Raw genomic sequence first — 11,353 nt, 5'->3', positions numbered from 1 at the left:
AAATTAGTTAATTAATTAAATATAAAGGGCTGGAGGTGTAGCTCAGAGGTAGAATGCCCCTGAGTTCAATCCCCAGCAGCACACACACATCAAAAAAACCTCTACTAAGCCGAGTGTGGTGGCCCATGCTTGTAATCCCAGCATTTGGGAGGCTGAGACAGAATTACGCAGGTTTGAAGCCAGCCTCAGCTACTTAGTGAGGTCCTTTGCAACTCAGTGAGACTCTGTTTCAAAATAAAGAATAAAAAATAGGGCTGGGGGAGCTGGGTGTGGTGGCGGAAGTTTGTAATCCCAGCACTTGGGGGCTGAGACAGGAGGATCGCACAGGTTCGAAGCCAGCCTCAGCTACTTAGTGAGGCTCTCAGCAACTTAGTGAGACCCTGTTTCCAAATAAAATATAAAATAGGTCTGGAAGTATAGCCCCGAGGTAGAAAGCCCCTGGCTTCCACCTCTAGTACCACAAAAAAAAAAAAAAAAAAAAAAAAAAAAAAGGGCATGGGGTGTAGCTCAGAGGTCGAATGCCTTTGGGTTTTATCCCCAGTACTGAAAACAAAACAAAACAAAACAAAACAAAACAAGCAAAAAAACCCCCAACCTCTACTACAAGATAAAGATCGGGTGAGCATCTTTGACACAAAATCCTAAAATCTGAAATGCTCCAAAGTCAGAAACTTTTTGAGCACTGATTTGATGCCACAAGTGGAAAATTCAGCACCTAATCTCATGTGAGGATTTGCCATCAAAATGCAGGCAAACTAAAAATATTGTATAAAATTACCGCATGTGGGACGCTGTGGCACACACCTGTAATCTCAGCACTTGGGAGGTTGAAGCGGGAGGATCTCAGGTTTCAGGACAGCTTTAGCAAGTAGTGAGACTCTCATCAACCTAGCTGTTGAGAGCCATCTTAGCCCACTCTATGAGGTCACCATTTCTAACCGGCTTAGTAATGTACAAGTATGTGGTGAGTAGAAATTCTCTGCAAGCAGATAAATTTCCTTGGACCAGATGGGATAGGAAGGCTGACTTTGATGACCTCCTATTCTACCAGAAATGTTTACCTTGCCCCTCCCTAAACTTCACTGCCTCTCTCTAAACCTGGCCTGAAATCCTAAACTGGTGACTACCCTGCTGTTTAATAATTTTAGAAATGCTTCATTTAAATCTTCAATAAAAGAAAGACATTGGCTACAGAAGGACAGGAGATTTGAGCTGCCTCTTTTCTGGCTGCCCCTAATATTAAAGATAATTTTGAGCCAGGTGTGGTACCACACTCTTGTAATACGAGACAGGAGAATCACAGGTTTATGACCAGCCTCAGCTACTTAGTGAGGCCCTCTACAACTTAGTGAGAACAGGTCTCCAAATAAAAAATAAAAAAATAGATCTGGGGGTGTAGTCTAGAGGTAGAAGGCTCCTGGGTTCTATCCCCAGTACCACACACAAAAAAATGATAATTTTGGAAGCTGGGCCTGATGGCACACACTTGTGATCCCAGTACTTGGGAGGCTGAGACAGGAGAATTATACGTTTGAGAACTGTCTCAGGTAATGAGACTCTCATCAACCTTGTAAAATGTTTCAAAAAACCAAAAAGCCGGGCGTGGTGGTGCACTCTTGTAATCCCAGCATTGGGAAGCATAGATAGGAGGATCATGGTTCAAGGATAGCCTCAGCTACTTAGTGAGGAACTCTGCAACCTAGTGAGACCCTGTTTCATAATAAAGAATAAAACATAGGGCTCAGGGTGTAGCTCAGAGGTAGAATGCTCCTGAGTTCAACCCACAAAATAGTAATAATAATAATAATAATAATAATAATAATAATAATATAAAATAGGGCTAGGGTGTAGTTATTTTATTATTTCACTAATAAAATAGTAGCTTGGAGGTAGAATGACCCTGGGATCAATCCCCAGTACCCCCCCAAAACATAATTTTGGAGTCAGTCCTTTGTGTGAGGCACTTTTTTCAGCAAGTAGCATCCCTGGCAACCACTCTATCACACTTAGCAAAATCCTACTTCAAAATTAAAATATAGGGCTTTGGGTGTAGTTCAGAGGTAGAATGTCCCTGAGTTCAATCCCTAGTACTACACACTGACAAAAAATTACCTTCAGGCAGGCTGGGAACAATAGGTCAGTGGCAGAGCATGCTTAGGACCTGGGTTCATTCATAGCACCAGAAAAACAAAAACAAAACAAAACAAAACCAAGCCAGACATTGTGATGACTTCTGGAATCCCAGTATTTGGGAGGCTGAGACAGGAGGAATGCAGATTTGAGGATAGACTCAGCAAGTAGTGAGATTCTCGTTAACATAGCAAGACCCTGTTTTAAAAAAAAATAAAATGGGGTTGGGAATGTAGGTTGGAGGTAGAATGCCCTCAGACTCCACCCTAATCCTATCAGACACACACACACACACACACACACACACTTACCTTCAAGGTATGTATACAGGGTGTATATGCAACATAAAAATAATTTAATGTTTATATTTGGGTCCCATCCTTAATATATGTTGTTATGCATATGCAAATATTCCAAAAACTGAAAAGGTCTGAAATTCAACACACTTTTTTTTTGTGTGTGTGTGGTACTGGATTTCCTGGAAGCCCTTCTACCTCTGGGCTACACCCCCTGCCCTATTTTTTATTCTTTATTTTGAAACAGGGTCTCACTAATTTGAGGAGGGCCTCACTAGCTGAGGCTGTCCACGAACTGTGATCTTCCTGTCTCAGCCTCCCAAATGCTGGGATTACAAGCGTGCACCACCACGCCCGGCTCCCAACTCTATTTTTAATTTTTTTTTATGGTACTGAGGATTGAATCCAGGAGCATGCTACCTCTGAGCTACATTCCCAGCCCTCTTTTTTTTTTTTTTTTTTTTTTTGGTACCCAGGGGCATTCTATCTCCGAGCTACACCCCACAGCCTGATGTTTTATTCTGTATTTTGAAACAGGGTTTCACTGAGTTGCAAAGGGCCTCACTCAGTACCTGAGGCTGTCCATGAACCTGCAATCTCTGTTTCAGCCTCCCAAAATGCTGGGATTACAAGCGTGTGCCACCAAGCCCACCCCCAGCCCTATTTTTTGTTCTTTTTTTTTGTTGTTGTTCTTTTTTTGTGGGTCTGGGGATGGATCCCCGGGGGCCTTCTACCTCTGAGCTACACCCCCAGCCTAACTTTTTATTCTTTATTTTGAAGCAGGGTCTCACTAAGTTTTGGAGGGCCTCACTTAAGTAGCTGAGGCTGGCTGCAAACCTGCGATCCTCCTGTCTCAGCCTCCTAAGTACTGGGATTACAAGCATGTGCCACCACACCTGGCTATCCTTAATTTCTTAATTAAAAACGTATCTCACTTGTGAGTTTTAAGGGTGATAACATAAATGAAAGTGCTTTATGGTGAAGCTCCTACAAAAGTGCACATTACTGTGTGCCGGGCTAGACACTTAAACACATGCTGACGGGGAACCTGAGGGGGTGTGTAATGGTCTATCTGGAAGTTTATCATTTCCTTCTGCAAGACCGAGAAGTTTTTCCACAGGAGGTGATTCTAAGCTGTGCTTTGAAAGAGGGGAAGGGTGGATCCTGTTTAAGAAGTAAAGACAGCTATTTCGATAACAATGAGAGCAGTGTAGGCTAGGGCTAAGCGAGAGAAGTGGATGGGAACAAAAGCAAGTAGGCTAGAAACCAACATATGGACCCCCCAAAATGAGCAAGGGAAATAAGAGAACACCATTACCATCGTACACTCACACACTCCCCCCCCCCTTTTCAGTGCTGGAAATTGAATCCAGGTCCTTGCATGTGATGCTAGACAAGAGCTCTACCACTGAGTTGTACCCCCAGCCCGATACATTTCATTTTTACTTATCAAAACAAATATACATAAATTATATTTGTATGATGTTCATAATAAACCTGTAAAGTAGATAAGACAGTCCAGGAAGCAATCATACAGATTTGCTTATAGTTTTCAGGGATCATAAAATTGAATCGAAATGTGGCTGTTGGGTTGGGGATATTGCTTAGTGGTAGAGTGTGAGCCAGCACCTCCCCACACACCCTTTAGGTTTATTTACTTATTATTTTTAAAAATTTTTAGATTCGGGATTGAACCCAGAGGTATTTTACCTCCAACCTACACCCCCAGCCCTATTTTATTTTTTATTTTGAAATAGAGTCTCGATCGGTTGCTGAAGCTGGTCTTGAACCTGTGATTCTGCTGCCTCAGCCTTCCAAGTACTGGGATTATAGGTGTGTGTTATCAGACCTGGCTAGATTTATTCTTTTACAATTAGTGGTGGAATGAAGTCTGAGTGATGCTGTTCACAGCATGGCTCCCTGAACTTCTGGGTGATCCTGAGGTAGCCAGCACTGGAATCCCACAGTTCATAGCTGGGGGAATCACGTAGAAGCCGAAGTCCTGAAGAATAACTAGAGTCACTGTCCAGGGTTGACAAGAAAAATGAGAGATTCACAGTACCACCTACACTATATAAAGAAATTACACCAGCAATAATTCTATTTCTTAGTAGCTCACGCATGAGGAGGACATCGTTAATTTGCAAAATCATACAGAAGGGCAGATGTATTTAGGTGAACAGTATGAATGCAAGTTTATACATGTTATCATTCAATAGCTTTGGAAATCAAGACCCAAGAACTGGAGTACTCTGGGGGCAGGACAGGAAGTTTGATCAGAACTGGGAAATCTGGGAAGGGTCTTTGGAAGGAAGACAAGTTCAACCTTTGACGTGGTTACTGTGTTGTGGCAGAAAGACAATCTGCTGGTTGTAAATAGCAGGAAATAGGGGTTAGGGTTGGATTGTGTGTGTGTGTGTGTGTGAGAGAGAGAGAGAGAGAGAGAGAGAGAGAGAGAGAGAGAGAGAGAGAGAGAGAGAGAGGAAGGAGACACACACAGGGAGGGGAGCTAACACAGCAGCGATCTTGGAGACTTCATGGCTACTGTTGAGGGAGGGGGTCTGGGATCTGGCACCTGGACAGCTCTCCTCAATGACTTCATCAGCCTCATAAACCACAGGAAAGCAGCTTTGTTGTCCCGGCCTGCATGTCTTTTAACCTCTGTTCTTAAAGCCTCAGGGGTCTTAGTTCATGTCTTTTCCTCCTAAACTCCTTTGCTTTGCAAGTACATCATGCCCCATGTTTGGCTTTAGCACTTTGTAATCTACTGATTTTTTTTCCTTTTTTTTTTTTTTTGTGGTACTGGGGATTGAACCCAGGGACATTCTACCTCTGAGCTACACCCCTAACCCTATTTCTTTATTCTTTATTTTTGAAACAGGGTCTCACTAAGTTACAAGGGACCTCACTAAGTAGCTGAGTCTGTCCACAAACCTGCGATCCTCCTGTCTCAGCCTCCCAAATCCTGGGATTACAAGTGTGCGCCACCACGCCCAGGTCTCTACTGATGTTTTTGTCTAATATGTTTATTCAAATATACTGTTGTATAGGGCTGTATATATTTACTTTTGTCCCAGTGCATTGCTCTGGGAAGTCGGGTGCCTTTTAATGGTTGTGATGAGGAATGGGTGATGCTGGAGAAGGAACGTAAGTGAGGCTGACTCTGGGTGGCCACGTCTACCTTGTTTTACAATCTCTTCCCATTTTTCATGCTTATGATAAAATTCTAAGGTTGAAGAGGTTGTGGAGAGAACTATTTGAGAATTCTTTCATTATCTTCCCTTTTAGAAAAGCCCATAGATAAAATCATTGTAACCTCATGCAAGAAATATGGACAGCTGGGTGTGGTGGTGCATGCTTGTAATCCCAGCACTTGGGAGGCTGAGATAGGAGGATCGCAGGTTCACTGCCAGCCTCAGCAGGTAGTGAGATGCTCACCAACCTAGTGAGACTTTGTTTCAAAATAAGAATAAAATAGGGCTGGGAGCCAGGCATGAGGGCACATACTTATAATTCTAGCATTCAGGAGGCTGAGGAAGGAGGAACATGGTTCACCGCCAGCCTCAGCTACTTAGTGAGGCTCTTTTCAACTCAGTGAGACCCTGCTTCAAAATGAAAATAAAAAAATAGGTCTGGGGGTATAGCTCAGAGGTAGAATGCCTCTGGGTTTCATTCCTAGTACTGGAAAAAAAAGTGAGAACTAAAATATATATATTTTTTTGTGGTACTTGGGGTGAAACCCAAATGCTTTCTACCTCCGGGCCATACTCCCAGCCCTATTTTATATTTTGTTTGGAAACAGGGCCTCACTAAGTTGCTGAAAGCCTCACTAAGTAGCTGAGGCTGGCTTCGACCTGCGCGATCCTCATGTCTCAGCCTCCCAAGCGCGGGGATTACAAGCATGCACCACCATGCCCGGCTAGAACTGAAATCTATAATAAATAACTTACCCATACAATAGAGTGCTTTGCATAATATTTTCTTATTGCTTGCATAATTTATTTGTTATATTCCTTCTCTTCTCTGGAGCTTTCGAATCCCTGGCTAAATTCTGTGTCAAATGACCCAATTTCAGCTGAACGTGGTGACATATGCTTGTAAATCCTAGTACTTGGGAGGCTGAAACAGGAGGATTGCAGGTTTTCAGCCAGCCTCAGCTACTTAGTGAGGCCCACTGCAACTTAATGAGACCCTGTTTAAAAAAATAACCGGGCGTGGTGACGCACGCTTGTAATCCCAGCATTTGGGAGGCTGAGACCGGAGGATCGCGGTTCGCGGACAGCCTCAACTTCTCTGCAACTCAGTGAGACCCAGTTTCAAAATAAAGAATAAAAAATAGGGCAGGGGGTGTAGCTCGGAGGTTGAATGCTCCTGGGTTCTATCTCCAGACCCGCAAAAAATAAAATAAATAAAATAAAAGAAAGAAAGAAAGAAAGAAAAAGAAAGAAAGGAAGAAAGAAAGAATAGCCAGGTGTGGTAGTGCACGTTTGTAATCCCAGCATTTGGGAGGCTGAGACAGGAGGATCGCACAAGTTCAAAGTTAGCCTCAGCTACTGAGTGAGGCTCTCAGCAACTTAGAGAGACCCTGTTTCCAAATAAAGTATAAAATAGGTCTGGGAGTATAGCCTGGAGGTAGAAAAGCCCCTGGGTTCCACCCCCAGTACCACACACAATAAATAAATAAAATAAAAATAAATAAATAAATAAAAAATAAGAATAAAAATAGGGCTAGGGGTATAATTCAGAGGTAGAAAGCTGTGGGTTCCATTCCCAGTATTAAAAAAAAAAAAAAAAGAAGCTGGGTGTGGTGGTGCACGCTTTTAATTCCCACGCACTTGGGAGGTGGAGACAGGAGGATCATGCTGGTTCAGAGACAGCCTCTCTAGTTTAAGAGACCCTGTTTCCAAATAAAAAAATATAAGATAGGTCTGGGAGTGTAGCCTGGAGGTAGAAGGGCTTCCAGGAACCCCAGTAACACACACACACACACACACACACACACACACACACACACACACATAAAAAATTAAAAAGAAAGAAAAAGAAAAAAAAAAGAAGAAAAGAAAGAAAAAAGAAATGGTAAATCAACTGAGCTCAGCTGCACAATTGTAATCCCAGTACTTGGGAGGCTAAAACAGGATGATCAGAGATTCCTTCTGTAGCCAGTGTCAGCTTTTTAGTGAGGCTCTCTGCAACTTAGTGAAACCTTGTTTCAAAATAAAAAAAAATCTAAAATAGGGTTGGAGCTGGGCATATATTCGTAATCCCAGCATTTGGGAGGCTGAAGACAGGAGGATTGAAGTTTCCAAATAGCCTCAGCTACTTAGTGAGGTCCTTTGCAACTCAGTGAGACCCTGGTTCAAAATAAAGAATAAGCTACTAGCTGGGTGTGGTGGCGCACGCTTGAAATCCCCGCACTTGGGAGGCTGAGGCAGGAGGATCGCACAGGTTCAAAGCCAGCCTCAGCTACGTAGTGAGGCTCTCAGCAACTAAGTGAAAACCTGTTTCCAAGTAAAATATAAAATAGGTCTAGGAGTGTAGCCCGGAGGTAGAAAGCCCCTGGGTTCCATCTCCAGTCTCTCTCTCTCTCTCTCTCTCTCTTTCACACACACACACACACCTCTCTCTTTCACACACACACACACACACACACACACACACACACACACACAAGAATAAGCCGGGTGTGGTGGCACATGTTTGTAATCTCAGCCTTAGGGAGGCTGAGACCAAAGGATCGCGGTTCACAGACAGCCTCAGCTACTTAGTGAGGCCCTCTGCAACTCAGTGAGTCCCTGTTTCAAAATAAAGAATAAAAAATAGAGCAGGGGGTGTATCTTGGAGGTGGAATGCCCCTGGGTTCCATCCTCAGACCCACACACACAAAATAATTAAAGAATAAAAAATAGGGCTGGGTATGTAGCACGGAGGTAGAATGCCCTGAGAGCTTCACTAAGTAGCGGAGGCTGGCTTTGAACCTGTGTGATCCTCCTGTCTCAGCCTCCCAAGAGCTGAGATGATGATGATGATGATTTTTGGTGGTACTTGGGTTCCTGGAAACCCTTCTACGTCCAGGCTACACTCTCAGACCTATTTTATACTTTTTAAAAAAAATTTGGAAACAGGGTCTCTTCAGCCAATGGGGCTGGCTTCGAACCTGCGGGATTCTCCTGTCTCTGCCTCCCAAGCGCGGGGATTACAAGTGTGCGCCACCACGCCTGGCAAGAGCAAGAGCTGGGATTATAAATGTGTGCCACTATGACCGGCATCGCCCTTTGCAATTTAATGAGACCCTGATTCAAAATAAAGAATAAAATAGGGCTGGGGTTGTAGCTTGGAGGTAGAATGCCCCTGGTTTCCATCCCCAGTAGCGCGCGCGCGCGCACACACACACACACACACACACACACACACACACGTGTGGGCGCCAAATATAGACCCTGGCATGGTGGCACATGCCTATAATCCCAGTACTTGGGAGGCTGAGACAGGAGGATCTCAGGTTGGAGGGCATCCTCAGCAACTTAGTAAGACTCTAAGCAATTTAACAAAGTCCTTGTTTCAAAATAAAAAATAAACTGGTAGCCAGGCATGGTGGCGCATGCTTGTAATCCCAGCATTCGGGAGGCTGAGACTGGAGAATCGTGGTTGGAGACAACCTCAGCTACTTAGTGAGACCCTCCGCAAATTAGTGAGACCCTGTTTCCAAAAATCAAGAATAAAAAATAGGGCAGGGGGTTTAGCTCGGAGGTCAAATGCCTCTGGGTTCTATCTCCAGTACCGAAAAAAAAAAAAACCCCAAAAAACAAACAAACAAAAAAACCCAACCCAACCCAACCCAAACCAAACCAAACCAAAACTCTCAAAATAAAAAGGGAAAGCTGGATGTGGTGGCGCATGCTTGTGATCCCAGCATTTAAGAGGCTGAGACAGGAGGATCGCGGTTAACGGACAGCCTCAGCTACTACTTAGTGAGGCCCTTTGCAACTCAATAAGACCCTGTTTCAAAATAAAATAATAAATAGGGCCGGGGTTGTAGCTTGGAGGTAGACTGCCCCGTGTTCCATCCTCAGTACCACAAAAATAAAATAAAATAAAATAAAATAAAATAAGGTACAGCCGGGCGTGGTGGCGCACGTTTGTAATCCCCACACTTGGGAGGCGGAGACAGGAGGATCGCGCAGGTTCGAAGTCAGCAGCGCTGGCTTAAGAGACCCTGTTTCCAAATAAAAAGTATAAAATAGGTCTGGGAGTGTAGCCCGGAGGTAGAAGGGCTTCCAGGAACTCCAGTACCCCCCCCCCAAAAAAAAAAGGTCTGGGGTTAGGGTATAGCTTAGAGGTAGAACAAACAGCCTTGGGGTTCAATATTCAGTATCAAATTAAAAAAAAAAAGCCAAAGTAGATTATACAAAAAAGTATTATTTACAAGTCACCTTTTAGCCTTAAACTGTGTGAAGCATCTCCAGTTACTTTTTTTTTTTCCAGTACTGGGGATGGAACCCAGGGGCATTCTACCTCTGAGTTACACCCCCAGCCCTATTTTTCATTCTTTATTATTTATTTTTGGTGGTACTAGGGATGAAACCCTTCTACTTCCGGGCTACACTCCCAGACTTATTTTATATTTTATTTGGAAACTGGGTCCCTTAAGCCAGCGTGGCTGGCTTCGAACCTGCGCGATCCTCCTGTCTCCGCCTCCCAAACGCGGGGATTACAAGCGTGCGCCGCCCCGCCCGGCACCGTATCACTGGACATTTTTTGTTAAGCGCTGCCTCCTGGCGGCCGCTCTGGGGCCTGGCGTGGAGACCTCTGCAGCAGGGCCTCGCAGCTGATGAAACAGCTTTCCCCGAAGGGGCGGGGAGTCGGGTCGCGTGGCTTCGGGAGCCCCCTCCCCGCCAGGCAGGCGCCGCCCCGCCGCCCCCCCCAGCCCCCGGCGCCCAGCCCAGGGTCCCTCCGGAGATCCCCGCAGTCCCGGGCCGGGCCCCCCGCCCAGGCCCCGCGGGCTCGAGCTGGATTGGGAGGGGGAGGAGGAAGCCGAGTGTCCAGGGGCCGAGGACGCGTCTCCGAGGGTCTCCGTGGTCATTTTCTTTCCCCCTGGGCAGTGCAGGGCAGGCGAGCGGGCTGCGGGGCCAGGCTGTTCCCGGACTGCGGCTCCCCCTGCTCAGTCACCGCAGCCCCCTCCAGTAGCCCCCCCAGGCCGGGGGAGGGCGGGGGCCGCGTGGCCAGGTGGGGGCGCGACGGACGCGTGGGGTCCCTGGACGTGGGGTTCGGCTTCCCCAGGACAGCGCTAGGGTCGGCGCTCGCTGCAGGTCTGCGCACCTCGGGGGCGACCAGCTCTTCCGAGGGCGCGGGTGGTGTCAGGGGAGTGGAGAGGGCGAGACCTGAGGGGCGCAGTGGGGAGCAGGTGCCAAAAGAAAGGGAGCGAATGGGAAGCGGGCGGGTGTGGGAGGAGGGCAAAGGTCGTGCTGGGGGGGGGGCGAGGCCGCCCGGAGCTCGAGCTTAGGGGTTTGTCCTTCCCGCTCTTCTGGAGCCCGCTCGGATCCTAGGTGAACCCGGGAGCTCCCGCCTCCTGTCTTCTCTGCCCTTTCACCCGGTCTAGGCATCTCGCCTTCACCACCCCACGCCGCACCTAGACCGGACTCCGAGCCAGGGTGTGAGATAGAATAGCTAAGAACTTCCTGAAAACCGGGAAAGAAGGTTAATGAGAGCCTTTTTGTTATGTTTTATATAACCCCCCATTGGTGAAACAAAGTCGATTTCAAACCATTTTAGGTCTTCCAGTAAAACCGAAAACCATGTTGTCTTTCAACCCATTTTCTACCTAAAAGTGTAAGGACTTTCTAATACTCCTGGTTCTAAGGAGCCAGAGGGCAGCAACACCAGGGGGCTTCGTGGGCAAATTCAAAGACCTGCCCAGGAGCCCAGCC

Source organism: Muscardinus avellanarius (assembly GCF_963383645.1).
Source record: "Muscardinus avellanarius genome assembly, chromosome: 12".
In the NCBI taxonomy this organism is placed as follows: Eukaryota; Metazoa; Chordata; class Mammalia; order Rodentia; family Gliridae; genus Muscardinus; species Muscardinus avellanarius.
Note: the sequence above shows the minus strand (reverse complement) of the source record.